Source organism: Lutzomyia longipalpis, chromosome 1, assembly GCF_024334085.1.
Source record: "Lutzomyia longipalpis isolate SR_M1_2022 chromosome 1, ASM2433408v1".
NCBI lineage: Eukaryota > Metazoa > Arthropoda > Insecta > Diptera > Psychodidae > Lutzomyia > Lutzomyia longipalpis.
The window spans coordinates 10,158,830-10,173,902 of NC_074707.1; the positions used below are offsets into that span (position 1 = coordinate 10,158,830).

The following is a 15,073-nucleotide window of genomic DNA, read 5'->3' on the forward strand; positions in this document are numbered from 1 at the left end:
CCCATTAATAATAATGAGTGGAAAGAGTATATCCCATGCGACGTTAATCAATACCTGACTGTAAAACTTGACGAGTTGTTGAGAAGAAAAATAAAAGAAGTTGAGTTAACATTTCTAGCACACTTTTCGTCGTTTTTCCATTTAACCGCACACAATTTACACAATAAAGTTCATTAAACTTGATCGACCGACACTCCACATCCGACTCTCAATCCATTCACACTCCCTCCGTCCCTTCAAAAGCTTTTCTGTCTAATCGACACTCTTCAGATACTACATACATATAGTCGCACCATTGACCAACCAGAGTTGCATTAAAAACAAACCACAATGTTTTTCCAGATAAGATAATAGTCTAATCTGGGACACAAAATATGTAGATAAGCTTTGACCAAATGGTTTGTATTTTTGTTTACATAATTTTGGTGAGGGAAATGTTGCACCACATGGTTTAAATGATAATTTTTGGGAACCACCGAGTGTGACCTTTGTACTAATTAACTTACGTTAAAGATGAAGATTAAATATTTTACGGGGTTAGAGCTTTAGGAAAAGCTTTAAAATCAAACATAAAGTGCTAGAATTTTCTTGCAGATTAATTTCCATTCATTTTAAAATTGTTATCATTAAACAAAAATTTAATTAAAATTTTAAGAAAAACTGCTAGAAAGCCCATTATGCTTAGAAAAAAACTACTAGAAAATTCTAAAGGTTAAAACGCTTGAAAATTGCCATAAGTTCAGAGCATAAAACTAAAGCTATTAGCTGTGATTCTTTAGAATTGTTATGATGGTTTGATTTAATTTTATCATATTTTATTGCAGTAAATCTGATTTCAAAACTTTTCTAGGTTAAACTTAACTGCTAGAAAAATCTTAAACTTTAAATTTATTCCCTTTGAAAGTTCTGAATGATAAATTGAAGCCATCAAAGAATTAATGAAGAGTAAAACTTCTCGGAACTTAAATTAACTGCTAGAAAATTATCGGGGTTAAGCAATACATAATCGTTATTTTATAACATTGAGTTTCATGAAGAATGAATTTTATTGCAGTTCTTAAATCTACTCTATAAAACTTTCGATGATATAATAAAAGATTTTAAAATTCTTCTCGGGGTTAATTAATCGTAACAAACTGCCAGGGTTGAACATAAATCGCTAGAAATTCTTCGGAAATTTAATAAAACTAACTATTTCAAAATCCCCGTAGCTTGAATAACAATTTGTACCCCTTGATTTTAATAAAAACTGTTAAAAATTCAAATTCCTAAATTAATCTATTAGCCTTCTCGGCTAGCATTTCAACTCTGGGGCGCATAACAAATTGAATGGCGTCATTCAGTCCAATTACAACAGGGGGACACAAGGAACGTAAATAAAACTGATTAGTTGAGGCCTAAAGTGTACAACTTTTCCTCAATCACACTGTGCCTGCTTGAAAGGTCACCGCGAGACCCAACGGGCACTTAACACCTCCACCATGGTACCCAAGCTTGGATAAGCAATCAATTAATGAGGTTTCCTTTTTACGAAGACTATCCACTGAATAACAAAAGAATCAATTACCTCAGGTTTCCTTCTCCATCAACCTCAACAACTTTTTTCTTCTTTGGAGTTGTTTTCAAAGCCAAAAAGCTTCCAAGTATTTATAGAGTCAAGTATATAAAATTGTAAGAAATTGAGTTGTTGGAGAACCTCTTAAGCTTTATCTCTTGACCTCATTGCATATTGCCCCGACAGTCACCACTCTTCCCTTCTTTGCCACCAAAAAAGACATGGAAAAGACATTTTAATGTGATAAAATTGGAGTGAGAGTAACTAAAACAGACAGAGGAGGCATACAGAGAGATAAAAGAGGAAGGAAAAGGCAACATTTCAAAATTCCAAAACTCCCTCCTTATTTTTGCTTTCCATACTTAATTATCGCATTAGTTAATTTTTCAGTGCAAAACATTAACGCCCTTTTTGAACCAATATATCTGTGCAATTTGAGAGCCACACCATAGCTAAGACAGTTCTCTTAATATATAGCAGAAACCACCTTTTCCTAAACATTGTGATACCAATCACTTGCTCATACAGTCGCGCCCGGAATGAATTAGAAAATGCCAAGTCAGAGTTCCTTCCTTTTTAATCAAGGTTAATTGGTTTTTCGTTGCAAACAAATTTACTTGTTTAATTGTACGTTGTTTACGCGAAGTTTTGAAACTTTTAAGCGAAAAAAAAACCGCTCTCATTTTATGTACACACACCGCACTATTTTTCCTAATTGACTCTTTCTTCGTCATTAGAAATTAAGAGAGGAAAAGTTGCACCACTTAAGTTTTTTTTCTTCTACTTCTTTCTGAAGAAACTTCCTCTTCATTCACAAAACTTCTAATTACCCCCGCCGAAACGAAGTCATTGAGACTTGTACGCAAGAGCGGTAAAATCAGAAAATCATTTAAAATGAGGTTGAAGAGTGTATTTTGTGTGGGTTTTCCTCCTTCTTTCTGCATTTTACTTTAAGTAGCATAAAATAGGGAGGAAAGAAAGATGGAGAGAAAAAAAAAAGCTTTAGCACTAAGATGTAGCAAAACATTGAAAGAATCGATTAAAGGAGGGTTTTTGTTGTGAAAGAGTGTTAACCTAACCGAAGGAGGGAAAAATAATTGAAAGAAACCCACTCCTTCCTCACACACAACACTCTTTCACCATCTTCTTCACCTCATTTTTACCTCACCAAAGAGTACATAAATCGTTAAATCTCGTCCATAAGATTGGGGTTTTGTCTTTATAGAGTTGAATAAAAAACCTCTCTCAAGAGTCTTTTGTATTATGTTTGATATTGTTGATGACACTCAAAAAGGAAAATCCACTTCACGAATCATTATAATACAGAAATGTTGTGTAATTGCGTCATTTGGTGCGACAGAAAATCCAATTGTAAAATCAGCTGACATGCAAGAGGTCTCTCTTCCAACCACAGAGGCAACAATGTTCATGCTGTGTCCACTAACGAAGACTCCACTGAGCTTTTTGCATAGAAGCAATTTTTACCATTTCAGGTGAATTTTATTCACTTTTCACTCATTCGGTTTTGTCGTATATTCAAATGAACCGACGACGAGGAAAATACAGACGGTGATTTCTCAAGAAGTTCTTGGTTTTCATTGTTAGGTCTGTTCAAAAAGTCTTCAAATTGATTTTCTCAGTAAAATTGATCAAAATATTTGATGAAGAATTATTGAATATTCTTTGCAATGTTCTTTAAGAATGTTAGACGACATTAATTAAGTTTAGAAGATACTTTAAGTATAAATATTTCAAGGAAAATTATGGAAAACTCTGAGTTTTCTAGTCCTAATTGACACTTTCAATGGTTCTTTTTGTCTTCCTATTTTTGATTAGAGCAGTTTTCCAATTTGAGCTAAACTGGATAACTAACCAATTAACAAAGTTAACGATTTTGGGACTTAGCGCCTGATTCCAAATCAGGCCTTTTATTCCGAGAACGCAAAGCCTTAAAATGAGACAGGCCAGAGTTTATTATAGTGCCATCAAACTCTAAGTCCAAAAAACTCTAATTCTAGGTGCCTACGAAAAAACGCCTAGAAATTCAAGCCAAACTGTATTCTTACGTTTGTTCCTAACTTTAGGCTTTTTATCTGCTTTAATCGGATTATGACAATAACTAAGAATTCCACAACAAGCCTGTATTGGCTTCAAACGGACATCATTGAACAGGAAACTTTTTGAACAGCCTAATTGCCGTTTGTTGTGAAGAAAATTTCGTGATTACTTGCAATCTAAAATTCATCTCACTCCATCTTGAAGCTTTTTCACCATTTCTTTGGCATTTGAATATACCAGAGACCCATATTATATGTGAAGTTTCCCAATTGGCGGTACATACGGATTTATTCTAAAAAGCACACGGTTGTGGTAGCTTCATGGAGTCGTTCAATTTATTTTCATGATCTCCATAACCTTCTCTCTTGCATTTCCGTGTATGTTGATTTCAATCAAATTTATACAGATACGCAAATTCTGTGCTTTTCTTCAAACTACATATAGCGCGTGATCAGGAGTTCAAACCAAATTGAATTGAAAAACTTCTCTTCATTGCAACTCTATGTTGGATCCATATAGCAGTCAATTTGCTGCAATTTATCTCTGCCTCAATGCACATAAGAAGGTACGTTTTGTGGCCTTTTCGGAGCCACAATCATCTGGCGCGCAGCGCGAAAGACGAAAGCTGCCACCAGAGCAGGTGAAAGACCCACAAACATCATTCAACCCAAATCATGCATAAAATTCTCATTGATTCTCTGCGCGATGATTGAGCGGATCGTATGCAATATAATTTCATTATGTAATTGTCCTCCGCATTGTGATCGAGAACTCGCAATTTTTTTTTCTCTTGTTGCCTTTCCGTGCGCTTTCTTCTTCCAATTCTCCCATGATCTTCAACTTCTGCCAAAGCTCTACTTAATATGCGTAACACGAGACACTCAATTGATCGATGAAATATGCAAATTGTGCACTACTTTGTCCATTTCTGAGTAATGTTGATTGACTACTGGCTTCGACTCTCAATTATCTCCTCTTTTTTTCTTCCTCCTCCTTACAAATATTACTTTTTTTTCTCGTCTTCTCTGGCACCACATGGGATTTTTTGATATAGCATCTCTTCAATCGCAAGATGGTGTAGAAGATTGGACTTTAGCAGCAAAAAAGAAGCACGAAAAGAATAAAGCGGAGATCCCAAATTTAAAAAAATTACGCAAAATCTCTCATCGTTGAATTGTTGGCAGGTATAAAGCTTTTAACATTAAGGGGAAAAAAAGAGAAGTACCGAAACGCAAGGTCATGCAAGAAAATATTAAACACTACATATAGATCTCTTTAAGATGTTCACTCACAGAGATTTCGGCGATTCGTGAGAGTTTTGCGTTTATGTAGCAATTATATAGCCCCCTCCTCTCTAATACGTAAGATTTTATTTATAATTTGCAGTCTCTTTCACAGCTAAATGCAAGAAGATTCAAAAAGAAAAATTTGAAAGCTTTGAAAAAAACCAAAAAGTCGCTCTTTTGCATTCCAGCGACGTTCTGCTTTTTGGAGAAACTTGCACAGATTTTTCAAAAAGTTTTTAAAATTATTTTTTAAGTCTTTAAGTATCTTTTTTAAACCCATAATGAATAAAAAGAATCTCTTAAAGAATAAATATAAAATAAAAACATAAGAGCTCCTTCTTATGGAACAAACTGTCTCACCCAAAAATCGTACAATCGTGCGGCACGGCAGACTGAAAGAGACCAAATAAGCAACAAAAAAATCACGCGAAAACAATGTAGGAAGACACATGAAAAGTCCACGGAGCGAAAATAAAATAATTTGGAAATAATACACCCCGAACATGGCTGAAAGATGATAAATGACTCTTTTTTTACTTCGCAGGTAAAAGCTCATCATTGGAAGATCTGCACGCGGTGCAAAAAAAAAAGCTCCCACCAAAATTAATTGATGATCTTCGCGGACAAAAGATCGCGAAAAAAAGAGTCTTGATCGTGTTAAACCGACACGACACACGCAGAAGGAAGTTTATAAGACTTCTTTTTAATGGTTATTTTTGTCATTTTCCACGCACAGCAGCAGAAATTTGGCGGTGGACGCTGTTAAAGTGAGAGAGAAAATAAGAAAAAAAATCCGCCATCTCTTTGACGAAGCAGCTGTTGATGAAAAATTTTGCGAAAGGTGGCAGAAAAAGCATGTTGAATAAATTGCTCGTTGGCTCACTTTTTTGTGTGTAGGTATTATACGCAAAGTACATCGCGGATATTTTTCTCTTTCAATGAAATTGGTGGAATCTTCTGCCAAGTTTCACCTCTTGGCCATTTTGGGTTTCCATCTCACCTTCCCCAATATGTACGTCTTTGCCAACGAAAGATAGTGTCTGATTTTCTCTCAAGACACTCAAGAAAGGAGCCAAAATGCAAGTGGAAGAGAACCAGTTTGGTGTTTGCTCATGTGATCCACTTCAAAGTTTCCTCCTAAACACATACACACAATCTTCCAGACTGGAACAGAAGGTTTTAAGACAAAAGACGAAAAGGAATGAAGGACAACGAAGGGCAAAATGACTCAAATTCAGGTTTACCTTTTTGGCCAAAAAGAAAGATTGGCAAAAGAAGCAGAAAACTTGGTGCACTCGAGGCGAGACCACTACTCAAAAAGAAATCACTTAATAGACGTTCTTTGCAAATTCGCATTTAATATTTGTGCAGCAGAAGATTGGAATTAGGGGCATTAACCTTTGTAGGGTATTCAAAGGGGTTTATGCATTTTTAAGACTTTCATTGCCTTTATTTGAAAGTTTCAAGCCAGATGCGGAAAAGGTTGCAGTAAATCGTAAAATATTCAAACAGAACTAACAATTTGGGATCAACTGAAAATCTTGCAAAATATATGTCTAGAAATGCATAAAGCGTAAATCGTAAAGCATATGCTTCTCTGATTCATTTTACAATTTCTTTTAATTTTCTATTCATCTTCTATCGATCTTTAGACAGCCTTAATTTTGTACTCAAATATTTAAAAAAAAAATGACCAATAGGGCGCTGAAGCATATGCATTGAGCATAGAACACAAAACTAGTTGCAATAGGGGCGTGTCTTGTGAATTTTAATTCAAATCTTTTAACATACTGTCTCATCTATCCTCAAGGCATGATAAAAAGTCTATTAAGCTCTTTTTAAACATTTTACGATCTTTTTTATAATTCTAGATATTTGCTACGTTTCTCTCAAAACCAAACGACAAAATGTATAAACTCCTTCTCATAAAAAATCCCCCCAGACAAACTCGACATTTATTGTCTTTTTCCCGCGTTCACAGCCACATATCTAAGCCAATTTTTAAAAGATCGCACAGCTTGGTTCATTGCCCAAGGACTTTACGTTTTCTTTTTCAACCCAGCGCGTGCGCCATTGCCTCACCTAATGCACCTGGCCATTTTGCAGGTTACACACCGCTTGTTGGTTCTTTTTTTGCCCTCCTTTCCATACCCATCCGGCTGTCCTTTGCCAGAGCAAAATTGGTGCTTGGTCATGGTTCACCTAACCCCCCATCAAGCTCGGGTTTTTTTTTCAACCACAGAGACATATCAGAATTTATCAATCGTTGTACGTACAAGAAAGAATAACGCATCCGCGGAAGAACGCACAGACAATTACCATAGAGAAAACATACAGAAAAAGAAAGCCATATATCAAGGGGAACTTCTGCATAATTCCAGGAAGAATTTATGAGAGAGAATTTCTTTCACAGACAGGTATTATTATTCTTCCAATTGAGTTGAATAAAAAACAATATAAAAGAATGTTGTTGAAAAGCAATTTTATGCAATTCTTCAAAATTATTCTCTCGAGAAGGAAGTCCATCAACGAGTTGGTAGGAGAGATGAATGTCTCTATTTTAGCAAATGAAATAATTCATTTGGCTCATCGTAAATGTTTTGTAAATTGTGACGCGCTCTTTTTTTTCTATTCAGGTCATTGTCATCACCCGCTGAGATCATTCATTATCTCCACCCATGGGACACACACCACACAAAAAGCCCGGCATGTACGTCAGATCGCCTCTCTTGTGCTGACTGAACTCAGCGTACCAAACCGCGCGTACTCTCAAGATCAACTCGACGACAGATTTAGAGATATTTTCCAGAGATCACTCACACAATTCACGCAACGATTAGCTTCAATTGCATATGCGGGAAAAATTAAGATCATCAAGCAAAAGATGGCACAAGAGAAATGTTTTTGACGACCATTTCTCCATCATTCGACGATCCAATCTTGCACACACTTCAACACATCCTCAATGGAGCAATTTTGAATTCTATGCGGTGCCATGTGAATTATTCTCAATGTTTCTTGATGGAGCATATAAATTAAATCACAAAGCCACAACACTCTCTTCATCCCAACTTGAGTGCAAGAGAGATGAAAATTTATTGAATAGAACCATAAGAAGAAAGCCTAAGAAGTCCCAAGCAATTGCAACAAGTCCCACGTTTCGAATGCCACAGCAAAATACCAACTCTGTCCCCTCAATTCTTATAACCAATACATTCTGGTTTTGTTGATTTCTTTTATTTTCTTTCCTTCACTGCAAAAAACCTCCAAGAAGAAAAGTAGAACCACATGATGGCAATACAAAGAAATTCGCTCGTGCTTTTTTTTTTTGCAACATTGTAAGAAGTATTAAATAATTCTCTCTTGTGGTGTGTAGAAAGAAGAAAAAAAATAATTAAAAAGACCGAGTTCAGCATCTGCCCTCCTTTGACATGAAGTCTTCATTTTTCCATGCAACGACAAGCTAAGAAACTTTGGTATTCTTCAATGGAAACTTAAGGGTTTGTTGGAATTCAGAAAACTTTCAAATGGAAAATTCTTGAAATAAAAGAAAAACGATGAGGAGCTAAAAAATTTTTATTGATTTTTTTGGATATTAAAAAATGGATTATTTTAACCAATTTAATAATCAAAAACTATATTTGAAAAATTCGGAAATATATATTTTTTAGTCCGGCCTAGGCACATTAGGTCAGGCGTAAGTTTTCTTAAATCAGGTTTTAGTTTTTTAACCTAGGTCAGAGTTTTTAAAGTTAGGCTTAATTTTTTTTAAAGTTAGGTCTAAGATTTATTAAGTTAGACCTAAGATTTTTATACTGAACGTAAGTTTTTTTAAACCAAGCTTCAGTTTTTAACCTAGGCCAGAGTTTTTAAAGTTAGGCTTAGTTTTGTAAGCTAGGCCTGAATTTTTAAAGTTAGGCTTAGTTTTTTAAGCTAGCTATTAAATTTATTAAGTCAGATCTAAAAAAAAATATATTAGACTTAAGTTTTCCAGAAACTATCTTTAATTTTTTGTATTAGGCCGAAGTTCTCTGAACCAGTCTTAAGTTTTTTAGGCAGAACTTAATTTTTTAAGGTTAGAATAAGAAGAATTAGGACCTTCTTAAATTCTTACTTTTAAACCTTAAAAGCCTAACCCTAAAAAACTTGAGTTCAGGCTTAAAATGTAAAGTTTTCAGAACAACTAGACCTAGCCTAAGAAATGGACTAAACCTGACTTAATTTTACCCTCCATCAAGAAGTATTTTCATCACTCTCTGTACAACAACGAATAATTTTCCCTCTAGACCGACCACGTCCAAGTCTATCATGGAATTTATCAGTGGAGAAATATCTAGGTAGAGCTATGCCTTTCCAATTGACATCCAACGTCAATTCATTTGAAGTGGAACGTATAAGTGAATAAATTGCAACAAGCTTGCTTCTAGAGCTTTAAAAACACCCAACAACGGTTGGAGATCAACTAAGAGAGATTCCACCTATCTTATGCAACTCCAATATATGATATTATATTGTTGCATCCAAGTACCCAAACCACATGTTTCCCCTTTTTGATACCAATTACGTACAGTGAGCAAGAACTTCTTGAGTTCCGCATAAACAATTTACTCCATCTTTTCCACTACTTTTCTATCTTTTCGCTCCCATCGCCGATGTCTCGATTCTTTTTCTTCCATATAATTGCTTATTGCCTTATTAGGGTAGATTTGTCGATTGATAATTTATCATAACTATTGTGTTTGCCTCTCTCTCTCGCGCTCTTTTGCTATTTTTGCTTTTTCCACCATGAACTTTGCGCGACACACCATAAAATCCCATTCCTTCTCACATTCACCAATCATTCATCTTAAATTATTATATATCTCCATTTTTGCCATCTATTGTGAACAGCAAAACAGCTTAAGAGATTTTTTTTTCTTTTGGAAAACAACCAACTAAATTTGGTCAAAAACCCATTTCTCTCACTCTAAAAGCCACATAATAATTTTCTCGCTTTTCCCCGTTAAAGTGTCTCTAGGGGCCAATTTGGGATATACAACCAATGAATCAATTACCAACAATAAATTGCTTTTTGTTGTGATTTATCATTTAAAATGGAAAAAGAAGAAATGGCAAAAATATCATTGTTTAGTTTGAACTTCTCTTACCTCGTAAAAGGTTAAAAAAACTACTGGCTTCCACGGAAGGATGATGAGTGAAATAAAATTTCCAATTTCTTTACTTTGTTGTTAAAGAAGTGGTGTTGTATCAATGTGAAAATAATGATGATTCGTATACTTTTGCACAGCTTACGGGGTGATATCTACCGAAAACACTTAAAGTAATTTTCTTTCAACTAAAAATCTCCTCTCGCGCGATTAAGGCAAAAAAACGTGATAAAACACTCAAAAAACTATCCGCAATAAAATTGCATTTAATTGCCACGGCACGTGAGAAAAGGTTCTTCTTGATTGTTTCGTTTTAAAGTTTTTTTTTCTTTTCGTACCTTTTAGGTCTTCTTTTGAAGAAGGAAAGAAAACTTTTTCCTTTGTAAATCTTGGACGGATCGTTTAAAGAAATTGATAAATTGTCAAAGAGGTATCACACTTTGTTAATCATTCGATCTTTTCACTTTTGAGAAGAAAATCAAATCAAGAGCTTGAGAAAAGCGTTGTGAGATGGTTAAAAATAAATTTTCATTGAACACCACAATTTTGTTTGTAACATTCACTTCTTCCTGACAAAGTTTCCGCACATATATTTTCAAAGATGAAAAGAAGAGAATGTTCGTCAAGTTGGGACTTTTCTCAAAATCTAAATTCGTTTTTGGGAAATGCCTCTGGATAAACATCCACACAAACACACACGCTTAGTGAGGATTAATCTTCAAGAGGGAACACGCTGTGAAGAATAATTTAAAGGAAATTCCTTTTGGAAATTATTTTTAACACAACATCACTCCGTTCCTTATGATGTGCTGCAGTTACTGTGGAAGTCTCTTCAGGGCAGCATATCTTCATCTGCCGCATGTAGAAACATCACATTCAATAAGACACACAACTATGTAATTCGATGATTCATCTTCTCTTTTTTCTTTGCAAAAAAATCCACAGAGGTTCTCTTAATTTAAATCAACATCACACTGTTGGTCTCGCGAAAATTGTCTACTTTAAACTCTTTTACATTACACGTCTTCCACACAGCAATTTACCATTTAGGCAAAAGAAGGCACACGAGAAAAAGGCACATTTCCACAGAGATTTTAATATTCTCTTTTAAAAAACAAAATGTTTCAAGTTGAAAAATAATTAAATCCAGCACATTGAGTCATTGCGCAAAATATGCGGTGTATAAGTTTATGGCTCGCTTGAGTGCGAATGTTTTTAAATTAAAACCCGGAGTTTTATTAGGATTTTTTTTGCACATTAAACCACTCTTTCTTCACCTTGTGTGTCACCAAATGAAAGAGTCCAACATTGAAAGAAAAAAAAGCACCGCAAAGACATTCCCATGAATGAGAAGACAAGAAAATGGGAGCTTTGTGAAAAATCAATCCACTTCCAACGAAGCCTCACATGCAACTAAAACCAAGAGCAAAGTCGCTTTACTCACAGCCACATACAACACACGGGAATCCAATACGAAAAAGAGCCCCTCTCATACTTTTTACTTCGCTACATATGTATATAGCACGCTATATACATTATGCTTCGCGTACAAAACCGCGCGCGCGTTCCAACATATCCACACAAGAGAGACGCGAGAGAGAGAGAGAGAGAGAGAGAAAAGTACAGACAACACCCATTTTACGCGATTTTTCTCCACAATCGCGTATTATTTATAGCCTCATCGCGATCCTTTCTATATACTACATTTCGCACATCTCCTCCACTCGTTCCGATCCACCCCTCTCACCCCCATCCAAAAACAACCATACCGTGAAGTCTCGTGTCACGAAATCTCGTGACTTGTTGTCAACAAATTTGCCGTACATTTAGAAGAGATGAATGAAGGATAAAATGTGTTGTATATGGTGGAGAAAAAAAAGAAAAGAAGTTCATGCACGAGAATCCCAGAAGAGAATTTATATCTGTTTACTTTTACATTATAGAGAAGCCACCACTGTGTGTATTGGGCGTTAAACCATACGGAGAATGATTTTTTTTTCGGTATTGTATAGTGTTTTATTTAAGTTGCAGCGAGGGAAATTCCTCATTTATACAGCATCCCGCAAGAGCAATGAACTTGAGGTTTAAAAATGGATTTTCATACAGCATAGAAATATTTTCTTTGCCCCTAAAATTAGCTTTAATATCCATTGAGAGAGAGGAATTCCTTCTTCCAATGAGATATTGTCGCTCAAATTGTTGGATTTGTCAATTTTAAATGATTTTTGATGAAGGGATAGGAATTTTCCAAGGAATTTGGGCCTGATGAAGGAGATAAATATCTCCGGAATTTAGTTCAAAGTATGTAGAGTTTGTTTTAACAGAATTTTTAATACATAAAGAAACATCAATTTAATTTTGGCAATGAGTTATTTCATGACGATATTTTCCAATTATTTTTTTTTAATTAACTTATTTTAATTTAATTTTAACTTAAAAGTATTAAAGACTACAAATAATCTCCAAAAATCATGATTTTATATAAGAAAAACATTATTTTAAGCTCTTAAATATCACAAAAAAGCTCAGAAAAAAGCTTGTGAAGTTATTAGTAAATGAAATTAAGAGAATATTTTTTTAAACTTTTATCAAACACTGAAAAATCAGATTTAAAAACATTTTGACCTTAAAAAATATTAAAGAGATATTTTGAATGATTTATATAAATTTTCGTCAATTCAGAATGTTTTCATCAGGTCAGAAAATGATGAATTTTAAAAGAGAATTAATTAAAAAAAATGCCATTCCAAAATTTCAATAAAGTTTTTTTTATAAAAATTCAGACAAAGGATACCTACAGAAAAGTCAATCATAACGCGTCCAGTTATAAGAGTTGGTGTCCCACAACGTGTAGAAGTTAATTTATGCGTTATAATACGATTTGTAAGCATTATCAGTAGGCAAAGTTGATTTTTTTTTGTGAAATTCAGTAATTTGATGCATAAAAATGGTCATATCTCAAGTTCTATAACACCTACAGACATTTCTTGACTAGTTATGGAAAGGTCTTAAAATAAGCTAGAATATGGGATAAATTTTGATACTTTTCAAGGTCATATCCAGAACACAAAATGGCGGCTTTTTGTTTTACCAAAACAGTATTTCGCATTTTTTGTCCTGAAGGAATGGTTCTAGAGAATTTTATTGTTCTAGAAAGTTGTAGAGAATCGCAGAACCTTTAATTTGATACCAAGATGAGCAAAATCGGTCAAGCAGTTCAGGAGATATGGCTCTTACAACTTTTTAAATTCATGATTTTTTTAAATTGCCATATCTTCTAAACGGCGACATAGAATTTCTTCATTTTCGGACTGAAGAAAGATATTGAGTCCGGCTACAACATATCAAAATTTAAAGGAAATCTATAACAGATGTTCGGAGATATTGCCCCTTAAAGTTAGGCAATTTTTGTTTTTGATTTTAGTGCCTCTTGCGGATGTTCTTGAAACTTGAAATGTTCTAAAGAGTTGTAGGGCTTCTCAATACCTTTCATTTGATACCAAGATGGTCAAAATCGGTCAAGCCGTTCTCGAGTTATATCGAAAAAACACTTTTTGCTTTAGGCCGCCATATTTGCTAAACCGCTTGACCGATTGTCAAGTATGAATTGTTGATGAAAACATCTCACTGAGCTCTACAACATAATAAAATTTCAGACCTCTAGCTATAAGGGAAGTGGTTGACGGTATTTCAAAATGGCGGACGGCGGCCATCTTGGATTTTGAAAATGCGAAAAAATGAAATTTTACACCCACATTTCTATAGAAAACTTCAAACAGAAAGTCTCTATCTGTTACTGTTCTCGAGTTATAAGGCAAAGTTTGGACCACCGGAAGGCCGGCAGGCCGGCAGGCCGGCCGGCAGGCCGGCCGGATCAAAAATTTTCCACCACAATTTTTGGAATGTGGGTTGTCTGAAACGTGCTCATACTAAGTTTGAGCCCGATCTGAGGTGGTCGGAAAATCCGACGATTACAATACTTGGTGTTGGCCACGAAGTGGAACACCAACTAATTACTTAGTTCATGTCCAATTTAACACCTAATTTTGAAAAAATTGACTAACCAGTTTTTTACTTATTTATTTATTATTTATTTATTATTATTTATTTATTTATTTATTTATTATTTATTTGTTTATTATTTTTTATTATTATTTATTTATTAATTCATGTTTTTTACACACGAAGTGGCCTTTGACTAACCAGTTTTTTACTCATTTATTTATTATTTTTCATTTATTTATAATTTTTTATTATTTATTTATTTATTATTTTATTATTTATTTGTTTATTATTTATTATTATTATTTATTTATTAATTCATGTTTTTTACACACAAAGTGGCCTTTGAGGTAAGCCTAAAAAATTCGTGAACTTTGATGTATTTTTGTAAAAGGTTCTAATATTTTTTAAGAATTTTTTTTAATATTTGTCTGTAGATGTACAAACAAACATATTAAAAGAAAATTCTTAAAAAAAAATATTTAGAACCTTTCGCAAAAATACATCAAAGTTCACACATTTTTTAAGCTTACCTCAAAGGCAATTTCGTGTGTAAAAAACTCAAATTTCCGCATTAATCGCTTACATGGAAGTGATTTTATCCATTTCCATAATTAATAAACCATTGAGAATTTTAAGTATAATCTTCTCTGATCGCATAGAAGTGGAACCTTTTAAAAAATAAATATTCCTCCTCGCTAAAAATACCAAATAGCTTTTCCTGGATTGAATTAAGCACCACCATGATTTATTATATCCCTTCGTGGCATACATCGCAATAATAGGTAAGATATATTGATTGCAAAAACATCGATTTAGCTTTAGCGTAAAAATGACATAAATAGTCATTGTATATAGGTATGTTTGTACTGTATATAGCAAAGGTATATAACTTTTGCCTTTCGATATGGGGGTTTCACTTTCTTATCTCCGTTGTCATGACTTTTATCTACAAAATAATGAATTGTACGAAATGGCAAAAATGCTTATTACCATATAACCCATACATAAAGTTTTAGTCATCA

The 15,073-nt window shown here is 34.1% G+C and overlaps 1 protein-coding gene and 1 long non-coding RNA gene across 3 annotated transcripts in view; both read right to left on the bottom strand.

The window, feature by feature from the left end:
* The window catches only part of LOC129790636 (uncharacterized), a 28,957-nt gene extending 14,851 nt beyond the window's left edge, over positions 1 to 14,106 (bottom strand). The window contains exon 1 of the long non-coding RNA XR_008750595.1: positions 55 to 14,106. This is a non-coding gene — a long non-coding RNA (uncharacterized LOC129790636). The remainder of the gene's footprint in view (positions 1 to 54) is intronic.
* LOC129788275 (klarsicht protein) overlaps positions 1 to 15,073 on the bottom strand; it is a 166,813-nt gene that overhangs the window by 95,251 nt on the left and 56,489 nt on the right. The window lies entirely within an intron of this gene.